We start from the raw sequence: 17,990 nt of genomic DNA on the forward strand, positions 1-17,990 counted from the left end.
GAAGGGAGTGGAAACCTCTCTCTCTTTTGGGTGGAAACCGGAGGCTATGATGAGGTCTCCCCTCAGCCTCCTCTGTTCTAGGCTGAACAAACCAAGTGACTTCAACAGGTCCTCATACATCTTGCCCTTTGCACCCTTCTTCATCTGCATAGCCATCCTTCGGACATTCTCTAATAGGTTTGAGTCCTTCTTAGATTGTGGTGCCCAAACCCATACGTGATACTCAAGCGGAGTCTGCACAATCACTGATTAGAGTGGCACAATGCCTTCCTGCAACATTCTGATTGTGAATTCTGATGGTGAATCTGGGTGGCAACATTGCCGGTTGTCTGCTTGCACAACCATAAAATCCCACAACAGGGATTTATTTCGAAAATTTATAAGGGATAACTGTTATTGAATAAAGGAAAAAATATTTAAATACAGGTAAGCTTGCAATTTATATATACCCCTTCAATAATTATGAAATAATAGTTAAGGACAATAAAAATCACAAACTAATAAGGATTCTTCTGGTGTAGATTAAAGACCCCTTCCCTCCCTTCTCCCCCCTCCCCCCCCATTCTCCCTCTTCCAGGGAGTGTTCTCTGCAAACACACTAATTCTGTATAATTCAATCCCTTTTACTCATTTATTCATTACGAATTCTTCAAAAGAGAAGTTAAAGGTTTCCAACAGGTAGTTTCAACAGTTTTAAACTTAAAAGACTTTGCATAGGCCAAGACCTTGCATCTTGCAGTGATTTGTGTCTCTTTGGAATTGCCCAGATTATGACACACCTTTTCAAACATTATAGCAGTTTTTAGGATTCTGCACTTGTTCAGGGGTGAAGTGCCAAAGCATTGGAGGTGCCCTCTGCTGGAGGTGCCTGCCCATACCCTCCCACACTCCCTGCCACTCCTAACTATCCTGCCTCAGGAGAGGTCTGTGGATGGCATTCCTAAGTAGTAATTTAACCTCAAACAAATCCTGAAACACATTCAGGAGACATAACAATAGGAACATGCTGGTTTGAACATCCCAGAGATATTCTAATTTAGAAGAGCTATCGTACCTGGCGTGGAAGAGAAGGGGGAGGTGAAGGAGAAAGGGAGAGTGAAGAAGTGGGGAAAAGTATTTCCACTTATCCCTCCCTGAGGAGAAAAGTTAAAAAGTGGAATTATTAATAGTTTCTGATATATACTTTCTTTAAGTATGAAGGTGACATCAATACTGAGTACAAATGCCAAATTAGTCTCATGACCAGTAATTTTATTGTATCATAAGCCAGTCTTACACTGTACAGCAAAATAATAACCTTAAACCAGCCCCTAGAAAGGATAAACAGTACAACAGGGAACACATACAGTAATGTGCTATATAACACAATTTTGAAGACAGGCACATCAGACCTGAGATCAAAGAATTGAACACTGTGATTAGCAACTGTTAAACTGATCTAAGGCTTATAATAATATTAATGTGATGTGGTCAGACCTGTGGTTATCTCAACACTATGAGCCTCACATTGAATCACAGAATCAAAGAACGGCTTGGGTTGGAAGGAACTTCAAAGATCATCTAATTCCAACCCCACTGCCATAAACAAGGGTGCCACCCACTAGATAGGTTGCTCAGGGCCTCATCTAACCTGGTCTTGAACACCTCCAGGGATGGGGCATCCAAAAGCGCACTGGGTAACCAGTTCCAGTGCCTCACCACCCTCTGAGTGCAGAATTTCCTATTAGAATTAGAATTTAAATTCTAATCTAAATCTCCCCTGTTAGTTTGAAACCATCTCCCCTCATCCTGTCACTATCTCATTGAGAAGAGAGTTGCTCTCCATCTTTTTTGAGTACTGAAATGTTGCAATGAGGACACCCCAGAGCCTTCTCTTCTACAGCCTGAACAGCCCCAGCTCTCTCAGCCTTCCTTCGTAGGAGAGGTGGTCAAGCCCCTTGGTCATCATTGTCGCCCTCCTCTAGACCCGCTCTAACAGGTCTACATCCTTCTTGTAGAATCTGGGGGCTCCAGACCTGGATGCAGTACTCCAAGTGGGACCTCACAAGGGCAGAGTAGAGGGGGACAATCACCTCCGTCCACCTGCTTGTCACTCCTCTTTTGATGCAGCCTAGGATACAGCTGGCCTTCTGGGCTGCAAACATGCACTGCTGGCTCATGTCAAGCTTTTTGTCCACCAGAACTCCTAAGTTCTTCTCTGCAGGGCTGCTCTCAATGAATTACTCTCCCATTCTGTACTCATGTCTGGGATTGCCCTGACTCAGGTGCAGCACCTTGCAGTTGGACTTTTTGAACCTCATTAGGTTCAAGTGGGCTTAATTCTCAAGCTTGTCCCGGTCCCTCTGGATGTCATCCCTCCCTTCTGTTGTATCAACCACACCACTCAGTTTGGTGTCATCTGCAAACTTGCTGAGGGTGCACTCAATCTCACTGTCTCTGTCATTGATAAAGATATTCAACAGTACCTGTCTCAGGCCAGTCCCCTGAGGTACACCACTCATCACCAGCCTCCACAGAGACACAGAGCCCTTGACCACTGCTCTCTGGGGGAAACCTTCAATCTAACTCCTTATCCACTGAATGGTCCACGCATGAAAACCATCTCTCTCCAATTTGGAGACCAGGGTGTCATGTGGGACCATGTCAAAGGCCTTGCAGAAGTCCAGGTAGATGACATCGATTGGTTTTCCTTTGTCAACTGATGCAGTCAATCCATCATAGAAAGCCACCAGATTGGTCAGGCATGATTTACCCTTGGGAAGCCATGTTGGTTGTCTCGGATCACCTCTTTGTCTTGCATGTGCCTCAACATTGCATCCAAGAGGATCTTTTCCGTGATCTTGCCAGGCACAGAGGTGAGGCTTACTTGTCTGTGATTCCCCGGGTCCTCCTTTCTACCCTTTTTAAAAAGGGGAGTGATGTTGCCCTTTTTCCAGTCACCAAGAACTTTGCATGACTGCCAGGACTTTTCAAATCTGATGGAGAGATAATTCCTTCAGGACCCTTGGATGTATGTCATCAAGCCCCATAGACTTGTGTATGTTTAGTTTCATCAGGTGGTCTCGAACCTGCACTTCACTTACAGAGAGTGGGACTTTGCTCCCCCAGTCTCCATCTACAGGTTCAGGGAAATGAAAGACTTGGGAAGCCTGACTATCAGTGAAGACTGAGGCAAATAAGTTGTTGAGTACCTTAGCCTTTTCCATGTCTGTCATTACCAGTTCACCCTTCTCATCCCATCAGAGGGGGTACATGCTCCTTGGACTTTTTTTTTTTTTTTTTTTTTTTCCTGAGCAACGTGCCTTTACTGTTATTACCCATCCCTTACTGTTATTCTTTGCATCCATTGCCAAGCTCAGTGTTGTCCATGCCTTGGCTTTCCTTATCCCATCCCTGCACATCTGGACTGCATCTCTCTACTGTTCCCAGGCCACGTGTTCCTGCTTCCACTGCCTGTGCATTTCCTTCTTGTGCCTCAGTTTGACCAGCAGGTCCTTGCTCAGCCATCCCGCTTTTCTGCCCTCCCTGCCCGCTTTTTTACGCAGGGAGATGGAGATGTTCTTGCACTCTAAGGAAAACATCCTTAAAGAGTTTCCAGCTCTGCTCTGCTCCTTTGTCCCTAAGGATGGTGTTCTAGGGGATCTCAGCTACTAGGTCTTTAAATAGCTTGAAGTTCACTCTTTGGAAATTCAGGGTCCTGCCTTTGCTCTTTAGCAAGCCTGATTTCAGCAAAGCTTTTGACAGAGTTTCCCATAGGATCCTACTTGGCAAAATGTCGAGCATTCAGCTAAAGAAAAACATCATATGATGGGTGAGCAATTGGCTGACAGGCAGGGCTCAAAGGGTTGTGGTAAATGGGGCCACATCAAGCTGGTGCATAGTCACCAGTGGGGTCCCCCAAGGCTCCGTTTTATGGCTAGTCCTTTTCAATGTTTTTACAAATGATTTGGATGTAGGACTAGAAGGTGTTTTGAGTAAATTTGCCAATGATGCTAAACTTCGAGGAGTTGTGGATTCAGATGAGGGTGGAAAGGCAGAGAGATCTGGACAGATTGGAGAGCTGAATGACCACCAACTGCATGAAGTTTAACAAGAGCAAGTGCTGGGTCCTGCACCTGGGATGGGGCAATTCTGGCTATACATATAGACTGGGCGACGAGACACTGGAGAGCAGCCACGCAGAGAGGAATCTGGGATTTTGGTTGATAGAAAGTTGAATATGAGCCAGGAGTGTGCCCTGGCAGCCAGGAGGGCCAACCATATCCTGGGGTGCATCAAGCATGGCATTGCTAGCCAGTCGAGGGAAGTGATCGCCCTGCTCTACTCTGTGCTATTTTATGAAATTATCTTCCTTGAGGGGGTACCTTTCCTTCACGCCTGATAAGAGTCACCTCCAGAGGCTGAGGACTTGTGCCTTCTTCCCAACTGATTTGTCAATGACCCTTTACCTAGAAAGGGATCCCAACTGCTTGACTTCTGTGTTGGGTCTGTCTGAGCTGGAGTCACCTTTTCCCTGCAGCAGCCCACCCAGTGCTATGCTCTGCACTTGTAGCTGGAACAGCACTGATATCACTCAAGTGTTGTGTCTATTGCTGCATAGTGCTGGCACAACATCAGGACTCCTTCCAAGCCCCCAAGAGCACACGCCAGGCCCAAGCACAATGCAGCAAACTGGAATTCTCTGGCATTGCCAGGGTCAGGGCATACGTCTTTCAAACATTCTATCATTTTTTTTAGGATTTTGCACTCGTTCAGGGGTGAAGTTCAAAATCCATCAGAGGAGACAGCACTGACAGGTACCTGCTCATATCCTCCCACACACCTTGCCATCCACCACCACACTGTCTCGGGGCAGATTCCTGGGTGATAATCTTAACTAATTGCTTACCCTTAGGGAAAAACAGAAACACATTCTGCAGACCTAGCAACAGGAGTATGTTGGTTACCCAAGGATGTCCAAAATACTAAAGAGCTGTTGTCATTAACCAAGAAGAAAAGGAGGAACAGGTACTGTTCCTTACACCCTCCACCAACTGACTTTCAAAGGAGAAGAAATGAGAGAGTGTAGTTGTTAATATTCTCCAAGAGACGGTTCCTGAGCTACAGAGATGATAGCAATGCAGGGCCTGAATACCAGATTAGGCTCAAGGCTACTGTTTTACAGCACAGCAAACTGAAACAAACAAAGAAACAGCCTTTAACAAACTCTCAGATCTTATATATAGCAAAAGAGAGAACATGGCATGGATCACATAAAAGAGGATCACATAGAACAGTATTAAGGGTAAGTCAGTCAACATCTTGACCTGTAATTGTTGAACAAATACAATAACTGTAAGCTCCCTTTAAAGTGCTCTTGTCAAATATGTTGTTATCTCAACCCTTCAAGCCCCACAATAGGCACCAAAAAGAACCGTGGCGGCTTCACACTGATGGGCAGGTGAACCCCACCACAGTTGCTCTCTCACCCCCTCTCCTCAAAGCAAGAGGGGAGAAGACAGTATGATGGGGAATAAAAAAGCTCATGGGCTGAGATAGGGATAATTTTATTAAAGGGACAAGACAGAGAGAAAACAAACAAAGGCTGTGTGGAAGCAAAGAGAGTGACAAAATAATTACTCTCTATTTCTTATCAACAAGCGATGTTCAGTCATGTCCCAGAAAGCTGGGCTTCAACACACATAGCAGTTGTTTGGGAGGACAGATGTCTTCATAACAGGAGCTCCCCCTTGTCCTTCCCCTTTCCCACCTTTTATTGATGACTGTAACGTCATATGGTATGGAATATCCCTTTAGTAAGTTTAGGTCAGCTGTCATTGGCCACGTCTCCTCCCCACCTCTCACCCAACCCCAGCCTACAGTGTTCAGTGTTGTTGTTTTTTTTTTTTGGGGGGGGGTGTTGGAGAGAGTCTAGATGCTGTGCCTGCACTGCTCAGCAATAGATGAAACACTGGTGTGATACCAATGCTGTTCTAGCTACAAGCACAGCACTGTATGGGCTGCTGCAAAGATAGTTAACTTCAACCCAGACAGATATAGCACAAACCTCCACCCCTTATTCCATGCCATTTGTGTCATTCCTAGGTTTCACATGCTTTACTACATTTGTATCTTCTGATATTCCTCTGCTCTACTCTTGTGAGACCCCCCCTGGAGTGCTGTGCTCAGTCCTGGGGCTCCCACCACAAGACAGACATGGACCAGTTAAAATGAATCCAGAGGAAGGCTACAAATATGATCAAAGGGTTGGAACACCTCTCCTGTGAAGACAGACTGACAGAGTTGGGGTTGTTAAGCCTGGAGAAGAAAAGGCTCCAGGGAGACCTTATAGTGTCCTAAAGGGGGCCTAAAGAAAAGCTGGGGAGGGACTCTTTGTCAGGGAGTGGAGTGATACAAGAGGTAAGGCCTTTAAACTAAAAAAGGGTAGATTTAGATTAATATAAGAAAGAAATTCTTTACTATGAGGGTGTTGAGACACTGGAACTGGTTGCCCAGAGAAGATGTGGATGCCCCATCCCTGGAAGTGTGCAAGACCAGGCTGGATGAGGCTTTGAACAACCTGGTCTAGTGGAAGGTGTCCCTTCCCCTCGCAGGGGGATTGGAATTAGATTATCTTTAAGGTTCTTTCAAACCAAACCATTCTGCGATTCTCTGATTCTATGATCATTGTTCCATCCAACACACAGATATGTACATTCTCATCACCACTATTCCCTGTCCTTAACAGATATGTTTTCCCCATCCTATAAGCCTCTCCCAAAAAATCCGTAAGAAGCAGCAAGGACTTTGGCCTCATTCTGCCAAGGTGGTCACTCAGAACAGGAGAAGCAGGACTTCTGGATGCCAGCACTGCCTTAGCTTGAGTCAATGCTGCACTTTCCTGGTTCCTTGCAAAGATGACCTGTCATTGGTTCTGCAGTGTCTTCCTGCAACACATACATGTAATTCAGATTACAGACTATATTCTTCCCAAGATTAAATGTCCCTGAGGCACATACCTGATATCTCCACCCTTTCACATCACCTAAAAAGTGCACCCAGGTCCTTGGGCAAAGACAATCTCACGAGTGGGTTTGCCCGTTCCTAAGGCACGTGCAACCCACACTACCTTCCCCAACTACTTCCCTGTGGGAATAGAAATGTTGTTTTTGCAGAGTTACATTGTTTAGAAGGAGGGAATGCAGTACTGAGATATGCTTACAGTGATAAGAAAGCTTAGCAGGCGACCTTGTAAAATGCAGACAACTAGACTCCTTAGGACAATTAGGTGAAAATCACGGTGTCAAGTCAAGTCAGATAAGTGAAGAAACATTACCACTTCAAGCAGTAAAAATGTCAAAAGAAATTTGAAATTTAACAGGCCAGCAACTGAAGGCCATGCATTGTTTGTGAAGTATCAGATAGATTGTGAACCTGGATTACTCACTCAGTGGGGAAACAGGGGAGGGTCTTGTCATCAAAAAGTATATAAACTGTGTTTTGGAACTTGTAGATGCGCTCTCTCCTGCTTGTGGGGCGCCCGCCATTGCAATCGCAAATAAATTACTACTTCACTGAGATCCTCACCTGAGCCTAAGTTATTGTCTACGGAGTGTTTCTCACATTCCCTACCTGCACTACAGGATCTTTAGCTTCTCCCACACTGTGTAGGGGCTGTGTTTCAGCAGAACCAGGATGGTTAGTAGTTATTCTGGTGTTAACTAGCCAAATGTCTTCTGCTAAATTCACTTTCTATTGTTTCCATGCCCCAGCACCCAATGCCTGTAGCATAGTCTTTAACAGTCCATTGTATCTCTCAACCTTTCCTTGTGGGTGACACAGGATGTGATAGAGCCAGTCAATGCTGTGCCTGTTGGCCCAGGAGGGTACAAGGTTTTTTTGAAAGTGACTCCCATTGTCTGAATTGGTTCTCTCTGGCATACCATGATGTCATAGAAAAAAAGTAGTATGACCAGCAGGGCTAGGGCATTAATTGTCTCTCTGTACTCAGCACTGGTGAGACCACACCTTGAGTACTTCATCGAAGGTCCCTTCTCACTTTCGTCACACACCTCATGTGGTCTAATTGCTCATTAAGGCCTTGTGTTACATTTGGTATATGGATACAGCAAGTATCGTTGGCCAAGTTCAAGTATCCACACACTGCAATTTCATGCAACAATAACAAATCTAACATCAATTAGTGTGAAAATTGATTCCAGAGCCCCTGCAACTGCAGTCCCTGTCTTGGGCTGTTGCCAAGGGTCTTTTGATTCCCTTTTGGTTTGTTCCCATGGAGCTGGTGAAAGATGTTGGTCTCTCCAGAGAGGGTAAACTGTTAACAGTCGCTGTGTGTGTTGGCATTACTGACCTCCCACAGGTAAGTCTGTCATCCCTGTCCCATCAGTTTTAACCCTCACAGTGTGTCCGACAGAGGGTATACTGAGTTCTGAACAAATTATATCAGACCAAATATAATTGTTAATCAAATGAGACCAAGTGTCACTAATTGAGGTGGCTTAGTTATGACAAATACAGCCTTGTGGTGGTTTTACTCAGGTGGGCAGCCAAGCTCCACCACAACCGCTCTCTCACTCCCCCTCTCCTCAGAAGGAGGGGGAGAAAATACAACACAGAGAACTCGAGGTTTGAGATGAGAAAGGTTTAATTAAAGGGAAAGGGAATGGGCAGGAGAAACAGATGCAAAAGAAACAATCAGTCCGCGCGGAAGCACAGAGAGAGAGAAAAATTATTCTCTACTTCCCATCAGCGAGCGGTGTTCGGCCACGTCCTGGGAAGCAGGGCCTCAAACGCGTAGTGGTTGTTCAGGAGGAACAGCCCCCTCCCCCACGAGAGCCCCCCCTTTTATTGCTGAGTGTGACATCAGGTGTTATGGAATATCCCTTTGGTTGGTTTAGGTCAGCTGCCCCGGCAATATCCCCTCCCCATCACTTGCCCACCCCCAGCCTGCTGGCTCTTGGGGGCTTAGGAGTCCTGATGCTGTGCCAGCACTACGCAGCAATAGACACAACACTGGAGTGATATCAGTGCTGTTCCAGCTACGAGTGCAGAGCACAGCACTGTGCAGGCTGCTGCAGGGAAAAGGTGACTCCAGCTCAGACAGACCCAACACAACTTCCACCCCTTATTCCATAACATTTGTGTCACAATCAGGTACAGTTTAGTATATAGATGTTCTCATCACCATTGTTTTCTGTCCATTGAAGCCTTTTATGTCTGTACTTCTCTTTATTCTATAGTCGCAGTCTCCCTTGGAGGCGTGGGTTTTTCTTTTTCTTTTTCCAAAATGCTCATAAAAACTGTTGATGGTTTCAGCTTCATCTGTCAAAGTGGTCACTCAGGACATGCGAAGTTGGTTTTCTTGACACGAGCACCAGCTTGGCTCACATCACTGTTGCACTTGCCCGGTTCCTTGCAAAGTTGACCTGTCATTGGTTCTGCAGTGTCCTCCTACAACACATAACTTGGATAACAGATTAATTTTCTCCCAGCGTTAAATCTCCTTGTGGCACACACTTGATATCCCCATCTTTCTGCATTACCCACCAGGTATACCCTGGTCCTTGGGCAAAGACAATCCCACGAGTGGGTTTGCCTTTTCCCATGGCAGGGGCAACCCACACTGCCTTCCCCATCCACTTCCCCACATGCACTACAGGGACTTTAGCTTCTCCCACAGTGTGTAGGGGTTTTGTTTTAGCAGGACCAGGACGGCTTTCAGACCCCCTGTTGTTAACTAGCCAAGTGGCCTCTGGTAGATTTATATCCCAATGTTTCCATGTCCCAGCACCCAATGCTCGCAGCATAGTTTTTAACAGTCCATTGTACCTCTCAACCTTCCCAGAGGCTTGTGGGTGATAAGGGATGTGGTACACCCATTCAATGCCATGTCTCTTGGCCCAGGAAGTGATCAAATTATTTCGGAAGTGACTCCCATTGTCGGACTCAATTCTTTCTGGTGTACCATGTCGCCACAACACTTGTCTTTCCAGGCCCAAGATAGTGTTTCGGGCCGTGGCATGGTTTACTGGATATGTTTCCAGCCACCCAGTAGTTGCTTCTACCATGGTGAGTATGTAACGTTTACCTTGGCGGGTTTGTGGAAGTGGTCCGATGTAGTCAATCTGCCAGGCCTCACCATAACGAAATCCAAGCCATCTCCCTCTATTCCAGGGAGACTTTACCCTCATGGCTCGTTTGATTGCAGCACAAGTCTCACACTGATGGGTAACCTGTGTGATGGCCTCAATGGTCAGGTCCACCCCTCGATCACGAGCCCATCTGTAAGTGGCATCCCTCCCCAGATGTCCTGATGTTTCATGGGCCCATCGAGCTACAAACAGCTCACCCTTACGTCCCCAGTCCAGGTCCACCTGAGCTATTTCAATTTTTGAAGCTCTGTCTACTTCTTCATTGTTCTGATGTTCTTCGGTAGCATGATTCTTAGGCATATGGGCATCTACATGACGTACCTTTACAGCCAGGTTTTCTACCCGAGCAGCAATGTCTTGCCACAGGGTAGCAGCCCAGATAGGTTTACCTCTGCGCTGCCAGTTGTTCTGTTTCCATTGTTGCAGCCACCCCCACAGCGCATTTGCCACCATCCATGAGTCAGTATAGAGATACAGTACCGGCCACTTTTCTCTTTCAGCAATTTCTAGGGCCAGTTGTATAGCTTTCACTTCTGCATACTGACTCGACTCACCTTCCCCTTCCATGGCCTCCACAACTTGTCGTGTGGGACTCCACACAGCAGCTTTCCACTTCCGATGGCTCCCTACCACACGGCAGGATCCGTCAGTAAACAACGCATACTGCTTTCTGTCTTCTGGCAACTCATTGTATGGTGGTGCCTCTTCAGGACGAGTTACTTCTTCTGTTGGTGCTCCGAAATCCCTGCCCTCTGGCCAGTCCATAATCTCTTCCAGGATTCCTGGGCGGTTGGGTTTTCCCATTCGAGCCCGCTGTGTAATTAACGCTACCCATTTACTCCACGTAGCATCGGTTGCATGATGTGTAGTGGGGATTTTCTCTTTGAACATCCAATGTAACACAGGTAGCCGTGGGGCCAAGAGAAGTTGTGCTTCTGTACCAACAACTTCTGAAGCGGCTCGAATCCCCTCATATGCTGTTAATATTTCCTTTTCAGTTGGGGTGTAATTGGCTTCTGATCCTCGATAGCCCCGGCTCCAGAACCCCAAAGGTCGGCCTCGAGTTTCTCCTGGGGTCTTCTGCCAGAGGCTCCAGGTGAGCCCATGCTCCCCAGCTGCAGTGTACAGTATGTTTTGCACAGCTGGTCCAGTACGGACAGGCCCAAGGGCTACTGCACGAGCTATTTCTTGTTTGAGTTGTTCAAAGGCCTGTTGTTGCTCAGGGCCCCACTCGAACGAGTTCCTCTTCCGAGTCACTCGATATAGAGGACTCACAAGCTGACTATAACCGGGCACATGCATTCTCCAAAATCCCACAAGACCTAGGAAAGCTTGTGTTTCTTTTTTGCTAGTTGGCGGAGACATAACTGTTATTTTGTTGATCACATCCGTTGGAATGTGGCGACGTCCATCCTGCCATTTTACCCCCAAGAACTGGATTTCCTGTGCAGGTCCTTTGACCTTATTCTGTTTAATGGCAAAACCAGCTTTCAAGAGAATTTGAATTATTTTCTTCCCTTTCTCAAAAACTTCTTCTGCTGTATTACCCCATACAATGATATCATCGATGTACTGCAGGTGTTCAGGAGCGTTCCCCTGTTCCAGTGTCGTCTGGATCAGTCCATGGCAAATGGTAGGGCTGTGTTTCCACCCCTGGGACAGTCGATTCCAAGTATACTGAATGCCCCTCCAAGTGAAAGCAAATTGTGGCCTGCATGCTGCTGCTAGAGGGATAGAGAAAAATGCATTAGCAATATCGATTGTAGCATACCACTTGGCTGCCTTTGACTCTAGTTCGTACTGAAGTTCCAGCATGTCTGGCACTGCTGCACTTAGTGGTGGTGTGACTTCATTCAGGCCCCGATAGTCCACTGTTAGCCTCCACTCGCCATTGGACTTTCGCACTGGCCATATAGGACTGTTAAAAGGTGAATGAGTCTTGCTGATCACTCCTTGGCTCTCCAGATGGTGAACTAACTCATGGATAGGAATCAGGGAGTCTCGGTTGGTGCGATATTGCCGCCGGTGCACAGTTGTAGTCGCAATTGGCACTTGCTGTTCTTCAATCCTCAGCAGTCCTACAGCAGAAGGGTCTTGTGAGAGACCAGGCAGGGTAGACAGCTGCTTAATCTTCTCTGTGCTCAAGGCAGCTATGCCAAAAGCCCACCGGTACCCTTTTGGATCCTTGAAGTACCCTTTCCTGAGGTAGTCTATGCCGAGGATGCACGGAGCCTCTGGGCCAGTCACGATGGGGTGCTTTTGCCACTCCTTCCCAGTTAGACTCACTTCAGCTTCCAATATGGTTAGCTCTTGGGATCCCCCCGTCACTCCGGAGATAGAGATGGGTTCTGCCCCTTGGTGGCCTGATGGCATTAGGGTACACTGTGCGCCTGTGTCCACTAAAGCTTTATATTTTTGCGGTTCCGGTGTGCCAGGCCATCGAATCCACACAGTCCAGTAAATCCGGTTGTCCCTCTCCTCTACCTGGCCAGAGGCAGGGCCCCACTAGTCTTGGTCGGAGTATCTATCAATTAATTCTTCCAAATGTGAAGCAGAAGTCTCTTCGTCAGGGTCAGGAGTAATACTATTCCTTCTACTGCCTCTGGGGGACTGTTCAACAGAAACTGGAGCAGCAATCCTCTTAGGGGCCCTCTTTGTTGCTGCTGTATCTTTCCGTAGCTCACGTACCCGAGCAGCTAGGGCCGAGGTCGGTTCACCATCCCACTTCCTCATATCTTCCCCATGGTCACGTAAATAAAACCACAAGGTACCTCGCGGTGTGCGTCCTGGATTCTCCCTTGTTTGAGCCGGGGACTGCTGGCGCTTGATGGCCGAAAGATTTTTTTGTTTAGGTGAGGACGAAGCTATGTGTTCATCTAGCCGTTGGGACAGTTTCTCCACAGCTGAAATGCAGCCCCGTACTGGGGCAGAGAGATTTTCTTCATATTTATGAAGTTGATTGGACACGGCGTCCATAGTCGGCCCCATCCCCTCATCCCAACCCATTACTGCCAGTGTGCTGGCATGTGTTAGGGGTGCCGCCCGTACAAACTTCCGCCACATGGATGTTGTGCATTGAACTTCATCGGGGTCTGTAGGTGTCTGGGCATTATTTAAATCACTATAAATCATCTCCAGCACAGCTAATTCCCGCAGCTGCTGGAGGCCCTGATCCATAGTGGTCCATTTGTTTACTTGGTAGACAATATCCTCTTTATGGGGATACCTTTCTTTCACAGCTGTTAGGATTCGCCTCCAGAGGCTGATAACTTGTGCCCCTCTTCCAATTACTCTATCAATGAGCCGTTCTCTGGAAAGGGATCCCAGCTGCTTGGCTTCATTGCCTTCTAGCTGTTGGGTATTGGCCCCACTATCCCAGCATCGAAGCAGCCAGGTGAGGATGTGCTCACCTGGATGGCGACTGAAGTCTTTTCGTAGTTCTCGCAGCTCACTCAAGGATAGAGACCGAGTAGTTTCTGATTCATCTATGATTTCAGTCTCTCCTTTGTGATGTTGCCATGATAACGCTGCTTTAGAGCTGCTTGCCTTTTCTTCTTCTCCCTCATCTGTAGGAGGAGCTTCTTCCCGTACTAAACGACCTGATCTCCGTTTCCACTGTTTCGTCTTTACTACAGGGGCGACTGATACCATAGATGGTCGGTCCTCTGGGGTGGTCACAGTTTGTGCTGTCTCATCATCAAATTCAAGAGCCTCCCTATTCCCTTGAGGGTGCTGGGCAATGTTAATTAACATTTGATAGGCATAAGCCAGACCCCAGCAGAGTGCAGCAATCTGGTGGAGTTCTCTAGTATTGCCAGGGTCAGGGCATACGTCTTTCAAACATTGTACCAGTTTTCTTGGATTTTGTACTTGTTCAGGGGTGAAATTTAGAACCATTGGAGGAGAAAACCGTGATAGGTACCTGCACACCTTGCCACCCACAACTTTGTCTGGGGACAGGTCCTTGGATAATATTCTTAATAAATTGCTTTACCTTGGGGAAGAGGACAAACACAAGACCTAGTAATAGGAGGATAATATCTGACCAAGGGTATCCAAGATACTGAAAGGCTGCTGTAATTAGCCCACAGGGAGAAAAGTAGAAGGCACCACACCCGATATTATTCACTGATTGACTGCTAGGGGCAAAAAAGAAGGCGCTGTAATTCTTAATATTTTCAATAAGATAATCTCCAGGAGACCAGGAGGATAACCATGCCGGGCCTGAATACCAAACAAAACTGAAGGCCACTATGTTACAGCACGACACGATAAAGAAAACAAGCACAGACTTCAACACTTTCTCCGATCGGATGTAAAGGAAAAAAGAAAACAGAGAGTAGGCTACATACAACATATCCACACAGAAAAGTATTGCCAGAAAACCGAGCATTATGACTATCGATATGTTAGTTGTAAATACTTCAATCAATGCTATTGTTATCTCAACCCTCGAGCCCCACGTTGGGCGCCAAAAAGGACTGTGGTGGTTTTACTCAGGTGGGCAGCCAAGCTCCACCACAACCGCTCTCTCACTCCCCCTCTCCTCAGAAGGAGGGGGAGAAAATACAACACAGAGAACTCGAGGTTTGAGATGAGAAAGGTTTAATTAAAGGGAAAGGGAATGGGCAGGAGAAACAGATGCAAAAGAAACAATCAGTCCGCGCGGAAGCACAGAGAGAGAGAAAAATTATTCTCTACTTCCCATCAGCGAGCGGTGTTCGGCCACGTCCTGGGAAGCAGGGCCTCAAACGCGTAGTGGTTGTTCAGGAGGAACAGCCCCCTCCCCCACGAGAGCCCCCCCTTTTATTGCTGAGTGTGACATCAGGTGTTATGGAATATCCCTTTGGTTGGTTTAGGTCAGCTGCCCCGGCAATATCCCCTCCCCATCACTTGCCCACCCCCAGCCTGCTGGCTCTTGGGGGCTTAGGAGTCCTGATGCTGTGCCAGCACTACACAGCAATAGACACAACACTGGAGTGATATCAGTGCTGTTCCAGCTACGAGTGCAGAGCACAGCACTGTGCAGGCTGCTGCAGGGAAAAGGTGACTCCAGCTCAGACAGACCCAACACAAGCCTATTCAAAAGGCTTGAGCTACTAGTCTCAATTTCTGAATTTCAGCCTCTTGACTACTGCAATTATAACTTTTAGTACAATTACAGTTACAGTGTTTTGGGCTATCTGAATGAGAAATATTTTCTTGTTGGATATCAACCTGTATTGGATTGTCTAGTAATCCAGTTGTCCCATTCCAATTAATACACCAGTCTGCATGTAAAAGCAGTCACCATGCTGTGGTACACCCCACACCCTAGGAATATGCATTCCCCATGGTATATTGGTGCACTCTTCCCCATAAGGATGATAAATCATCTCAGTTGTTTCACCACAAACCTTAAACTTTAATGGTGGCTTAGTGATACTGCAATTACCTATGGTTCCATTTTTCTTCAGACTCCCACATATGGACCGTCCTCAGTGTGCTATGTCAGATTGGTACAATTTTGCATTTGTCTCACAAATTCCCAAGTTTGGGTCAGTCCCATGACTGAAATTCCCCAAGTTACTGGTGAACTGGCAAACTGGGGAAGGGGTAAGGATGCTGAGGTTTGAATACAATTATGCATGTGCCTGAAAGCTTGAATTAGTTGCAATATGAGATTTGGAGTCTCTGGTTTTCCAAGTAAGGCTTCTATTAATATGATTACAATATCATGGCTGTCTCCATGTTAAAATTTTGGGTTCCAAATTATCACGACTATCAAAAACATAGTAACTCCAACCATAAATATTTACAGCCCTTGAGTGCTCTCCAGTTCACTGTAGGACAGCTCATTGCCCATGTAATTGGGCAGTTATGCCAAGTTACGCCAAATTTCTTGGCATAACTAGTCCTGTAAAGTACAAAAAAGTAGATGCTCGGTCCTGTAAAGTACAAAAAAGTAGATGCTCGGTCATATACAAGACTGACGCATGTTAAGTTAAAAGGTGGATACTATCCATCTAGTACTGATTCAATGGAGTTTTCTGGAGCAATCTTTCACTCTACAAGCATAAAGGTTCTTTGGTGTTGTTATAACCATTACCACTCTCCCAGTATAAGGCATTTTAACCAGTATGGGCTGTCCTGCAAAAGGCAGTAGGGTGTTCCCCTGGTTTTATGTCTGCTTTCGGTACCACAGTTGTGGCAAAAGCACAAAAAGCTTTCATCTTTGGACAATTGTCTCTGCTCCATCTACTGTTTAATTGATAGATAACATTCACAGATAGATAACGGTCTTTTTTTTTTTTTTTCCTGAGCAACGTACCTTTACTGTTATTACCCATCCCTTACTGTTATTCTTTGCATCCATTGCCAAGCTCAGTGTTGTCCATGCCTTGGCTTTCCTTATCCCATCCCTGCACATCTGGACTGCATCTCTCTACTGTTCCCAGGCCACGTGTTCCTGCTTCCACTGCCTGTGCATTTCCTTCTTGTGCCTCAGTTTGACCAGCAGGTCCTTGCTCAGCCATCCCGCTTTTCTGCCCTCCCTGCCTGCTTTTTTACGCAGGGAGATGGAGATGTTCTTGCACTCTAAGGAAAACATCCTTAAAGAGTTTCCAGCTCTGCTCTGCTCTTTTGTCCCTAAGGATGGTGTTCTAGGGGATCTCAGCTACTAGGTCTTTAAATAGCTTGAAGTTTGTTGAGGGAATCTTGAAACAGCATAGATCCCATGGCCTGCTGCAGCTGAACAAAGCAAGATACCAGGATAACTATGAGAAGCTCTCATGACAGTGTTCCCACATCGCCCAATTGAGGAATGTAGAAAAATATTGTTACCAGCAGCTGGTGTCAAGGACAAGGTCTACGTGACTACTAATCACAAGGGGGTTGTTTTCTTACAGGTGGGGTTGTTTTCTTCTAGTTGTTTTTCTGAGTGCTTTGACCAATAATCTTGTGTGAAACACTATCCACCCCTGTTAAGTTCACTATAAAAGTTAGGCTATTCGGGCAATAAAGTGAAGCATGATCTGACTGTACTGGTGTCTGTCGTGCTTTCGGCCGTTCTTCCTGCAACAGAAGTTCACTCTTTGGAAATTCAGGGTCCTGCCTTTGCTCTTTGGCAAGTCTGTATTCCTCAAGATCGCAAACTCAACTCATGGTCCCTGCAGCCCAGACTGCCTCCAGTCTTGACCTCTTTAATGAGCTCTTCTGTGTTGGTGACCACCAGGTCAAGTAATGATTCTCCTCTGGTTGATTAGTCTAATACCTGGACCAGGAATTTATTCTCAGCACACTGTAGGAATCTTCTGGAATGCTTGTTGATTGAGTGTGCTCACCTGGGTGATGGCTGAAACAACTTGTTGCTGGTTTTCCCAGCAGATGTCTAGGTGTTTGAAGCCTCCCATCAGGGGGTACTTATCAGCATTATCTTCATCCTAAATCCAAAACACATCACCATGCCAGCTACTAGGAAGAAAGTTTATTGTATCCTGCCCAGAACCAGGACAGGTAGTCTATGCCAAGGATGAATGGATTCTCCAGGTCCATCCCAATGGGGTGCTTTTGCCACTTATTCCCAGTTAGGGTCACTTCATGCTCCAATACAGTTAATGGTCCCTTCATTAGGGTCAGGAGTAACATCAGCCCTTCTACTCTGTCTGAGGACTGCCGAACAGAAACTGAAATAGTGATTTTTCTAGGAGAACCCCTTTTGGCTGTTATTTTTCTTCACAGTTCATGTATCTGAGCTGCTAGGGTTGAGGTAGGTCCACCATCCCACTTTCTCATGTCTTCCCCGTGGTCACACAGATAAAACCATGCAGCACCGTGCATCTATAATACACTTTCCCTTGA

The 17,990-nt window shown here is 46.4% G+C and overlaps 1 long non-coding RNA gene across 1 annotated transcript in view; it reads left to right on the forward strand.

Annotated features, from left to right (window-relative positions):
* Window positions 1–7,557, forward strand: part of LOC137848298 (uncharacterized) — a 46,168-nt gene extending 38,611 nt beyond the window's left edge. The window contains exon 2 of the long non-coding RNA XR_011091261.1: window positions 7,176–7,557. This is a non-coding gene — a long non-coding RNA (uncharacterized lncRNA). The remainder of the gene's footprint in view (window positions 1–7,175) is intronic.
* The last annotated feature ends 10,433 nt before the right edge of the window (window positions 7,558–17,990 follow it).

This window comes from Anas acuta, chromosome Z, assembly GCF_963932015.1.
Source record: "Anas acuta chromosome Z, bAnaAcu1.1, whole genome shotgun sequence".
In the NCBI taxonomy this organism is placed as follows: Eukaryota; Metazoa; Chordata; class Aves; order Anseriformes; family Anatidae; genus Anas; species Anas acuta.